Source organism: Halichoerus grypus, chromosome 6 (genome assembly GCF_964656455.1).
Source record: "Halichoerus grypus chromosome 6, mHalGry1.hap1.1, whole genome shotgun sequence".
NCBI classification, from domain to species: Eukaryota; Metazoa; Chordata; class Mammalia; order Carnivora; family Phocidae; genus Halichoerus; species Halichoerus grypus.
The window spans coordinates 48959218-48968778 of record NC_135717.1 but is presented as its reverse complement, the minus strand read 5'-3'; the positions used below and the strand labels follow the sequence as shown (position 1 = coordinate 48968778).

At 33.2% G+C, this 9561-nt stretch overlaps 1 non-coding gene across 1 annotated transcript; it reads left to right on the top strand.

Moving 5' to 3' along the window:
• Nucleotides 1-5593: 5593 nt before the first annotated feature.
• On the top strand, nt 5594-5693 carry LOC118539928 (U6 spliceosomal RNA). The gene has a single exon (XR_004919404.1). It is a non-coding gene; the product is annotated as a U6 spliceosomal RNA (small nuclear RNA).
• Nucleotides 5694-9561: the final 3868 nt, after the last annotated feature.

Below are 9561 nucleotides of genomic sequence, written 5' to 3'. Positions count from 1 at the left end.
CTCATGTAACATAATGAATACTGTATTGAAAGTGATGAACAGAATAATTTTAGGGGTACAGAGCGGTCGTCAGAGTATCGGTTGTTGATCCCCAGGATCACGGGGCCGACTGGGAGCTACAGGGCCACTGCCCAGCATCACCAGAGAGTATGTACCACATATCATTGGCCTGGGAAAAGATCAAAATTCAAAGTACAGTTTCTACTGAATTGCAGTGTTTTTCATAAAGTTGAAAAGTCCTAAGTCAAACCATCATCAATCAGGACTGTCTTATAGTGTCTTTAAAAATAGAGTTCTAGACTACCTCCTAAACTCAGAACGTCAAGAATCTGAGTCCAAGCCAAACCTTGAGACAGTTTTCAGTTGGAAAAGTATGAAAATGGCTTATGTCAACATCTAAAATTTAAGTCAACAGCACTGCAAAATTCTGACCAACAGTTAGGACTGAAGACACAAAAATGATTCTTGCCAAATGACAATTTAGATGCACTGCTCTGCTCTCTGTCCTCGCAACTCCTGTTATTTCTTGCTTCTTGTTGTTGCTCTGTATCTCTTGCATTTGACAAAAACAAAACTATCATAAATTTTAAACTGTTAATACGACACTCAGTCTGGAATAATAACAGCGATGTTCTACTTGATAAACTCAAATAGTCCAAAACAGCAGTTGAGATCAGAACAGAAATAGGCATGGTATACATGCATTTTTAATATGATTAGTAATAAATGACTAGTTAGTTAAACTGACTATTTAAGTAGACTCACACGAATACAGCTCAGCGTGCAGACTCAAGGCCTAAAGAGCAGGTGATAAACACATGTAGACCAAATAAGAAAAAAAACGTGCATTAGATAGAACTTCTAAGAACACCAAATTGTATGCAGATTTTTGTTGTTGTAATTTGGATGGACTCCAGCTTTTCTAGAAGAAAGCATTTGCTTACATATTAAGCAGTATGTAACAGAAAAACAGGATAACAAATACCAACTTTTTTTTTCTTTTTAAAGAAAAACGTTTAAACTGTTTTAACTGGTGAATATACATGAAGATGTTCTATTCAGTTATAGGTCTGATTCTGCTTTATAAAAGTTATTTTATTTATTTTTAAATTTAAAAAAATTTTTTAAGTAGGATCCACACCCAGCGTGAAGTCCAACATGGGGCTTCAACTCACTACCCTGAAATCAAGACCTGATCTGAGATCAAGAGTCAGTTAATTGGTTAAGCCACTCAGGCACCCCCATAAAAGTTCTTTTAAAATAAGAGTCGTGACTCAAAGTATTAGTATATACAATATATACATACCTTTTACATATGCTTTTAAATTTTTTTTTTTTTTTTTTTTTTTTTTTTTTTTTTAGTTTTGAAGCTTTGGGCAGATCATGGTTTGTTGAAAAGTCTGACATCACTGAGTCCAAAGTAAATGAAAAGTTATTTATGTGCCAGAGGACCCATACAGCCTGATTAGCAGGAACACTGAGGAAATCAATCTCAGATTAACTCGATTTTTATTTCAGCTTTGTGGATTACCTTCAATGCATTGTAAATCTGTATTCACGTGGAATAATATAGATATGTGTTCCACACAATAAAGTAATTCTCTCTTAGGTAAAATAATTCCACTCATAGAAAAAATACAGAACACAATCTTTCTTATAAGATCTCATTTCTCTTTATAGCCTGCTAAAAACAAATAACAATGCAACATTGAAAACCAATGCCTATAAAATGTCAACAGATGCATAACACAAAAAAAATAGGAATTAATCCTACATAATAGTTAGGTAAAAGGGTGGATAAAAAAATACTGAACTTATCTCATTTTTCTAGGGTAATCCTACTGAAATCTATTAGAAACACAGATTAATTGATACATGGTATCTAGACATCAGCTCTTTGAAGGCACCGAAAAAATGACCTTTTAAGGAAAAATAAAACGCTATTATATTTTTATGAAAATTGCTGAAAAGCAAGGCAATTTAAATTGTTAGTAAATTCAAAGCTAAAGAGCCTCAGTCAGACTTCCTTTGAAATTTACCCAGAAGATAGAATAATTGTTTCTTATATAGGTGGAGTAAACACTGAGGGCAGCAAAGTGATGGAAAAATATGAAATATGCCTTGTCACACTGAACCGAAAGGGAGAAAATCTCTGCCCCACCTGATTCTTCTTTTGCAGTTTATATGTTTATTAAACACAGACGTGGGAACCTCACCCTTCACTTTAATCTGGATACCCTTCATTAATATGGCTTTGTTATGAATCATTATCAGTACAACTCTGTTTTAGTAATGCAACGGAAAAAGAATGGCTAAACCATTGAATTTTTTAATTAGTGGTAATCCCCTGATATTATAAAGAGGTGGTCATTTAGAGTCAACTTTAAGTACTTTACGTATTAATTCAAATATATTAGTAAACATTTACTTGGCTACAAATCTATTCATCCTACACACCCTCCCTCAAACCTCAAGACGAAATAGTAAAATTCAAACTTAAAGTGAGAGAGAATTTAAAAACAAATTTTGTTTGCCTGTCATATATCTTGAATTGTCAAAATAGACAATAAAATAAACAGTCCTTGTATTTTATGTTCTATTTAAGAGTCGGGACAATTTGTCCATCTTCATTTAGTTCCCTGGGCCACACCAATGGAGCTTGGTTGAACATGCAGTAACTCATGTTGCCACTGGATGGCAGTGACAGCTTTTGTCTCTAAAATGCCCAAAGTGCCCTAGGTGCATTAGAGCGCCACAACTCTTTCCCAGGACATCAAAGTGTAAAAAGGCACTGGGTACCTCTCCAACAGCTCACGTTCCTTTTCGATCTCTTGCCTTTGGCCACTCCATCCTCAGGCAGCCAATAAAACTTCCTTACTTGCAATCACTTTTTACTAACATGATGATGTTCAATAGAATGCCAAGTTTGCAGAACGTAAAAAAAAATGAGAGAAAAAGGAGGTAAGAAGGTATGAAGGAAATACACATAGAGGACCCTTCTGCCACTGAATGGTGCTAAGCTTTCAGAGGCCATAATTTCTAGAATATGTTTGTTATTTAATTGCTTTCTGGCAGATAGCAAAAATATCCCAAACTTTCTTCACCATTTTATGTTTCAGATTACTTCTCATGACACACACACACACACACACCAGCATGCATGCATGTCTCAAATAATGGTCGTTGGGACAATTAACTGATGACAGTTCAATTTTCCAGAGTGAATTGGTTTGCAATTGACAATGAAGAAAAAAATCTACTTTGAAAAAAAAGTTTTTAGATATAGGTAAGCTGACAAAATTGTTAGGAAAAAAAATTGTAGAGTTAAAATATGGAAAAATCTGAATTTTCATCACTTAAAAGTCAATGATAATTATGAAGGTGTTAGATATAATCAGAGCTTGAAACAATGAATTAATTTGTTTTCTTAGAGAAGGAGGGAGGAAGGGCTTTTGCTTCTCAATAGCCTTGCTGGTTATGGATGGAGAAGACCTCAGATTACTTTTCTGATGAGTGGTTTAAGATGATTGTATTAGTCAAGTTAAAACGAAGAGGGATGAATTCTTTTATACATATATGGAATGAATCAATAGAGATAAATGTAATTATCCTTATTTCAGAGAACATACCTATTCGTCCCTAGGTATTCCTATTTTAAATTCTAAGAAATGTGGCCTATATCATGTTGTACCATTCTTAGTAAATAAAACTTAAAAAGTAAACTGTACAAATTCGCATCTATGGGAGGTAACAATTTATATTAAAGAAATTTAATATGTGTTTTTATTTGTTTTTAAAACTATTTTTATACCCCTTTGATGGAAGCTGAAATGGTTGAAAATATTACAGAAAAGCCACAGCAACAGCAGAAAACACCAGAATGGGAATTCTGGAGCATTTTATAATATGGTTTGAATTTTGCAAGCATCAGAAAAATAAGAAATTTTTAATTGCCAAATTTCCAATTAAGTTTTATTTTTTATTTCTCTTAACACAGAAACACTAGCTGAGTAAGAAAATATTCAATGGTAGGAGTTGGAATATAAAAGGGACTTTTGGAATCACGATTTAAAAAGGTATTTTTCATGTTGTGTGAATAAATTTTGTTACTAAATGGAGAGATATAGTTTGTATAAGTAGTATAGTATATATTTGTGTATCTTCAAAACCAAAACTAAAGATGGTTTCTTATATTCATATTTTGTTTTCTTCCCACAAGCACTCCGCCTACATGGAGCAAATACCTGTATATATAGCCCATAGTTAGAAGGCAGTTAAAAAAAAATCAAGCACATTTGAGGAGAGAAATATTTAAGAACCAGGGAAGGACAGGCTTCTATCTTTGCACAAATCTGTCAGATTCTCACATAAAACTATGGCACAATTCAGTAGCATTTGGAGATAATCTAAACAAATTTACTTAGTGCTCTCCGATAACCAGACTGTAAAGTAACTAGTTTCTGAAACTTGTTTCTGCTTCATGACACAGCCAGATCTAAGTGAATAGAGTCGTTGTAATGTGCTTTACCCTCCCATTTATTTTATTTTATTTTTTGAAGTAATGCATAGGTAGAATTTTATTACTAAATAACATGTGAGTATACAAAATGCATAATTGAACAGCTAAAAATAGTCCAAGAATGTGAAATACACATTTTTTGAAATGATAAAAATGTATCCATGAAAAATATAAAATGTTGCATGTATATACAATATATACTTCTCTATATATAACATAAATGAAAATTATCAAGTTGAGGTTGTACTGACCAAACTTTGTATGAAGTAAGATACATTTGCAGCATTGCACGTGCATATACAGATAATTCAAGCCAACATAATTCCCCTGGGGACCAGCATCCTCTCTCTTGACTGTACATATTGACTTATCGATCAAAACGCTTTAATAATATACCCTACTGTTCCACTTTTTATATTTTTTATTATGGAGTCTTAAGTTTCAACTTCAGGCATTTCGGGGGAAGTTAGTCAAAGGCTTTTGTATAAAAATCTTAAGGAACAGGAAATGGAAAGTGAAATCATGATAAATTATATATTAGTATCTATTTACCTTACATCTGGCATGTGACTTTAAAATTTCTGAGATAAATAGGTCTCCTGATTCCAGTGGAAACAAATATCAGTGTTTCAGAAACATTATAGGCAAGAACTGCTTCCTAATTTTTGAATACTTGGTTAGGCTATAAAAGACAAAGAGAGTGAAGGGTAACTTGAATTGTATATACATACATTCACATACACTAGATGGGACATGGGACTTCCGGGACCATCTAATACAGATCATGGCTATGTGGTTTTGTAGCTTGATATTTAAATCTGGGAGCTGTTGCTATACAAACATACCTAAATTTTGCATGAGGTGGCAGTTCCCCATACCTGTGTGTATGTCAATTAATACACAATGATGAAAGTCAGTTGCATGTAATATAAGTCATTTAGGAGTAGAATATTAAAATTTATGCCCCAATGGCGACTTTGTGTCTTGTCTACAAACAGCTCCAACTCCCCCCTAAAAGAAAAAAAGTACAGAAAGAACTCTTATGTCCTAAGATCTTAAAAATAAATGCAGTGCTCACTACAGCAGTGCAAATTCTAAAATTAGAACGTTGAGAGAAGATGCAAGGCCCCTGAGCAAGGATGACATGCACATTCATAAAGTGTCTTATATATTTAAATATGATGCAATTTTTTAAAAAAGATCTTCTAATCTGTCTCTAGCCTACAAAAGTTTTCAGATAGAAAAAAAGACACTTCTCAAAACCTGTCACATTTGTGAGTAAATATTTTTTCACCAAATCTGGACATTGTGAATATATGCATTTTACTACAGAAATAGTCATGAGACCATTAACTGGAACTTATTCCCAGAAATCTATGATGATTAATAAATAGATGGGTGATTGATAGATAATCTTAGGTGTGAAGGGGGAGGCAAGGGGACAATTTTTTATTAATGAAAGGTGAACCAAAAATTTTTATTGGGGAAAAAAGGACAGATTTTAGCCAAATAATAAAATCCTTAGACTTCTGACTCTAAACTACACTTAAATTCAGTATCTTTGTTATAAGGACTTGATAAAGGTATTGAAGTCATTGTTGGCTTAAACCTTTGTAATTCTATAAAATAGTTCCAAACAACTAAGCTTCAACGAACAAATATTTCATGTTTTCCACTTTATCCTGAAGAAGAGAGAGAGAAAGAGGGTTAACATTCACTGAAGGCTATTTGGTACCTGGTGTGAGGCACTCTACATCTATTATTTATTGGTTTGAGACAGGTTCCTAAGCTATTGAAATAAAAATTAGAATCATATTGCATTATTTCCAAATCACTGTTGAAATTATGGGAACTGTGCAAATTAGAAATCAACTTTAGGGACTGAATATGTGGGAAAACAAAAATATATTTTGTTTACTGGAAAAAAAGAGAAAGGAGAAGAGTGCGGGTTACATTTCCCCAATCTTGTTATCCTGGGCTGGGTGTGTGTTACACGCACAATGGTTGTCAGCAAGGGAAAGGAATCATGCCAGATAACGTTCTAGGAAAGTTTTTTAAGAACAGAGAAGAAAGTAGGAGGTTGGATTTTTAAAAAATGTACAGGGTGTTTTATGTTTTTAAATATTAAATATTTCAGAGATAAAAGGAAGAATTTAAATTCTGATGGGAGTAAGTGATAAAAGCCAGGCACATTCTCACAGTATTTAAGAAATGGGTATTCACATCGTGCCTTATATCGCCGAGCCTGTTTTCTCCATCCCCCCCTTCATGGTCCCCTAAGCATTGCTAAAGGGAAATTCTCAGTCCAATTAAATGTACAGACGCCATAATTTGCCTCCCTTCTTGCTTTGCCTTCTTAATACTTATTGCACTTGGTTAATATTTGTTCTCAGCGCTTTCCTCATTTCCTGTGCTGAATCACGTCTTCCCAAAATTCCACTTTCTGGAGAGGTCTCCAAACTATATCAGTAAAAATGTTTTTTAACTGAGCTCACTAAAAAGTTCACAGAAATCCTGCCATGATTTTAAGAATAGTCAACAATTCAGACGTGAGCACTGGTGGAAAAGAGCTGCCAAATGGAGAGCCCGGGTTCTTGACTCCATTTTCTTGTCTCACTTGTAAGTTAATACTCACTGATAAAATACTAAGATGCCAGGAAGCATATCAAGCATTTGAGGCAACAGAATGAACCGCCAGAAGACTGGCAACTGAAGAATCGTCACAAATACAGGTGTTGTATGACTGGAAGAAAATACCACAATGTATGCCTATTTTTTTCCCCCAATGTGGGGGCTTCTGCATCCATCAATTAAATGAGACTAAAATGCCAGCAAAATAATAACAAAAACAAGAATTGCAGATACTTACTAAAACTTGCAGACAAATGCATGGACTCTTCCTACGTAGAAATGGCCCAATTTAATGACTTTTAATGGACAATTTCAGATTCTATATTTTAAACATGCAAATAGGATTTTTTCAATAAAATGGGGATAGTAATGAGGAATAGAGCAGAAGAAACAAAGAAAAGTTTATAGAGTGAGAATAAAATCAGGTTTAAGAAAAACCTTGCTGTATTAAAAGTTCAGAGTAGATTGAATCTGTTCTCTTTGGGTGGCATTTTCTTCCAGTTATTTATTATTACTTATTATTTAGCTTAAGTCAGAATATTTAAACCTCCTATATGGTCACATCTTAAATTTATATCTATAAGGATTAAATACATTGCCATAGCTAAATACTACAGTATTACTCTTTAGCCTGTTACATAGAAGGACAAGCTCAAGATTGTATCAATGTTTCCTTAGTATTGACATAATTTAGGGCAGCTATCAATTCTTTTGGATTACCTTAATTTTAAGTGAAGGTATCCCCATTTTTTCCTACCAATATTCTTGTCTAACATACGAATTCTACTGGTAAAATAGATTAATCCAGACTAATATTCTTCTTAGCTAAGCAGAAATCTTAATATTGTCATCATACCCTAGGTGACCAAGAATACTTGATTTTAGCCATGTAAGAATGAAGGAGTATCCAAAAGAGCCATATTGGGTATTTCAAGAACGAAATCATGTTGAAGGCCGAGTTTGTATGAGGGATCCATTTATCTAGCTGTGTTCATGGCCTCTCTTCCATTGAGATAGCACTTTCTTTGTGGATCTAGTGATGCATGTTCACAAATCTGCCTCATATTATAGTTATGTCTGTACTGTCCATATCCTTCATTTCCATATCCTTCCACCAAACCCCACTGAAAACTTCCTTGGGATAAAATATCCATTTGTTTTTAGTATTATATTTCTCAGTTTCTTACAGGCATATATTCAGCATGCAACAATTATTTACTGAGTGCTTACGATAAGCCAGGCACTATGCTTAGCTAAGGGGATATAGGAAAGAACAACACAGGAAAAGCTTTTTCTTACATTGCATATAATATACCTAGAAAGCAGCATACAATGGACTAAGCACTCCGATTTTGTACTTAGGTCTGGGTTCAAATCCTGCTTCAACTCCTGTGAGTTATGCTCTCATGTCATGTCATTATTTCTGTTTCTATTTATTCATTAGTAAAAATATGGATAGCACTTACCTAAGAGGCTTATTGCAAATGCCAAATCAGATTACTAAAGTAACTCTCTTAATGTGATGCTGGGATATATAAACCTTATAATAAAAGGAACTTATATATTATTTAATATTTGTTAAATTGTGCCATTTTTTCAACAACAGAATTGAAATACTGTTATGACAGTGTTTAGGCAGAGATGATACAGAGCCATTGGGTAAAATATTTATGGCATATCATTGTTTTATTAATGAAAACTATACCACATATCTGCTTATTGATTTTGGTAAGAGAAACGTTTATGGGTTTCTTCTAAGGAATATTTCAATATTTAATTTTGCACTTTGTGAATTTTGCTGTTTATGCTTAAAAACTCTATGACTGCTCCAGAACCAGAAATATTGTGACTTATATTTTCATCTTTTCTAAAATACATTTATTTTATAAATTTTAAGCCTTGTTTTACTTTAATTTATATTAAAGTGTAAGATAAGGATCAGATTTATGAACTATTTTCCAAGAAGCCAACTATTACAAAGTTATTTGATGACTGTGACATTTGCTCATATAAAATTCATAATATATTCATGATCATACACTAAAGTTTATATCTACTAGGAATAAGAATTTTATTGTTACTTATAGTATTCATGGTATTACTTCTGTTACTACTTCTGTTATTAGTATATATACAGACTTATTTCAGTGTGAGCATCTGTGGGGTTTTTTTGTTAACCTTAAGCAGATATACTTTAAACTAATAACAATATACAACACAGTAATTTCTGATTCAAATATCTCATTCTTTAACTTTTCATATTATTCATCTTTACACGGCTGACGTGTATTTTTAAGTAAAAATTTCAAGGAATGTATCCATGTGCAGTTTATGTTTTGAAATCTGCAGATCTAAGCATGGAGGTCTTTCTGTTACTCCAGCACATTAACTACTTTGTGCGTGGTCAAAAT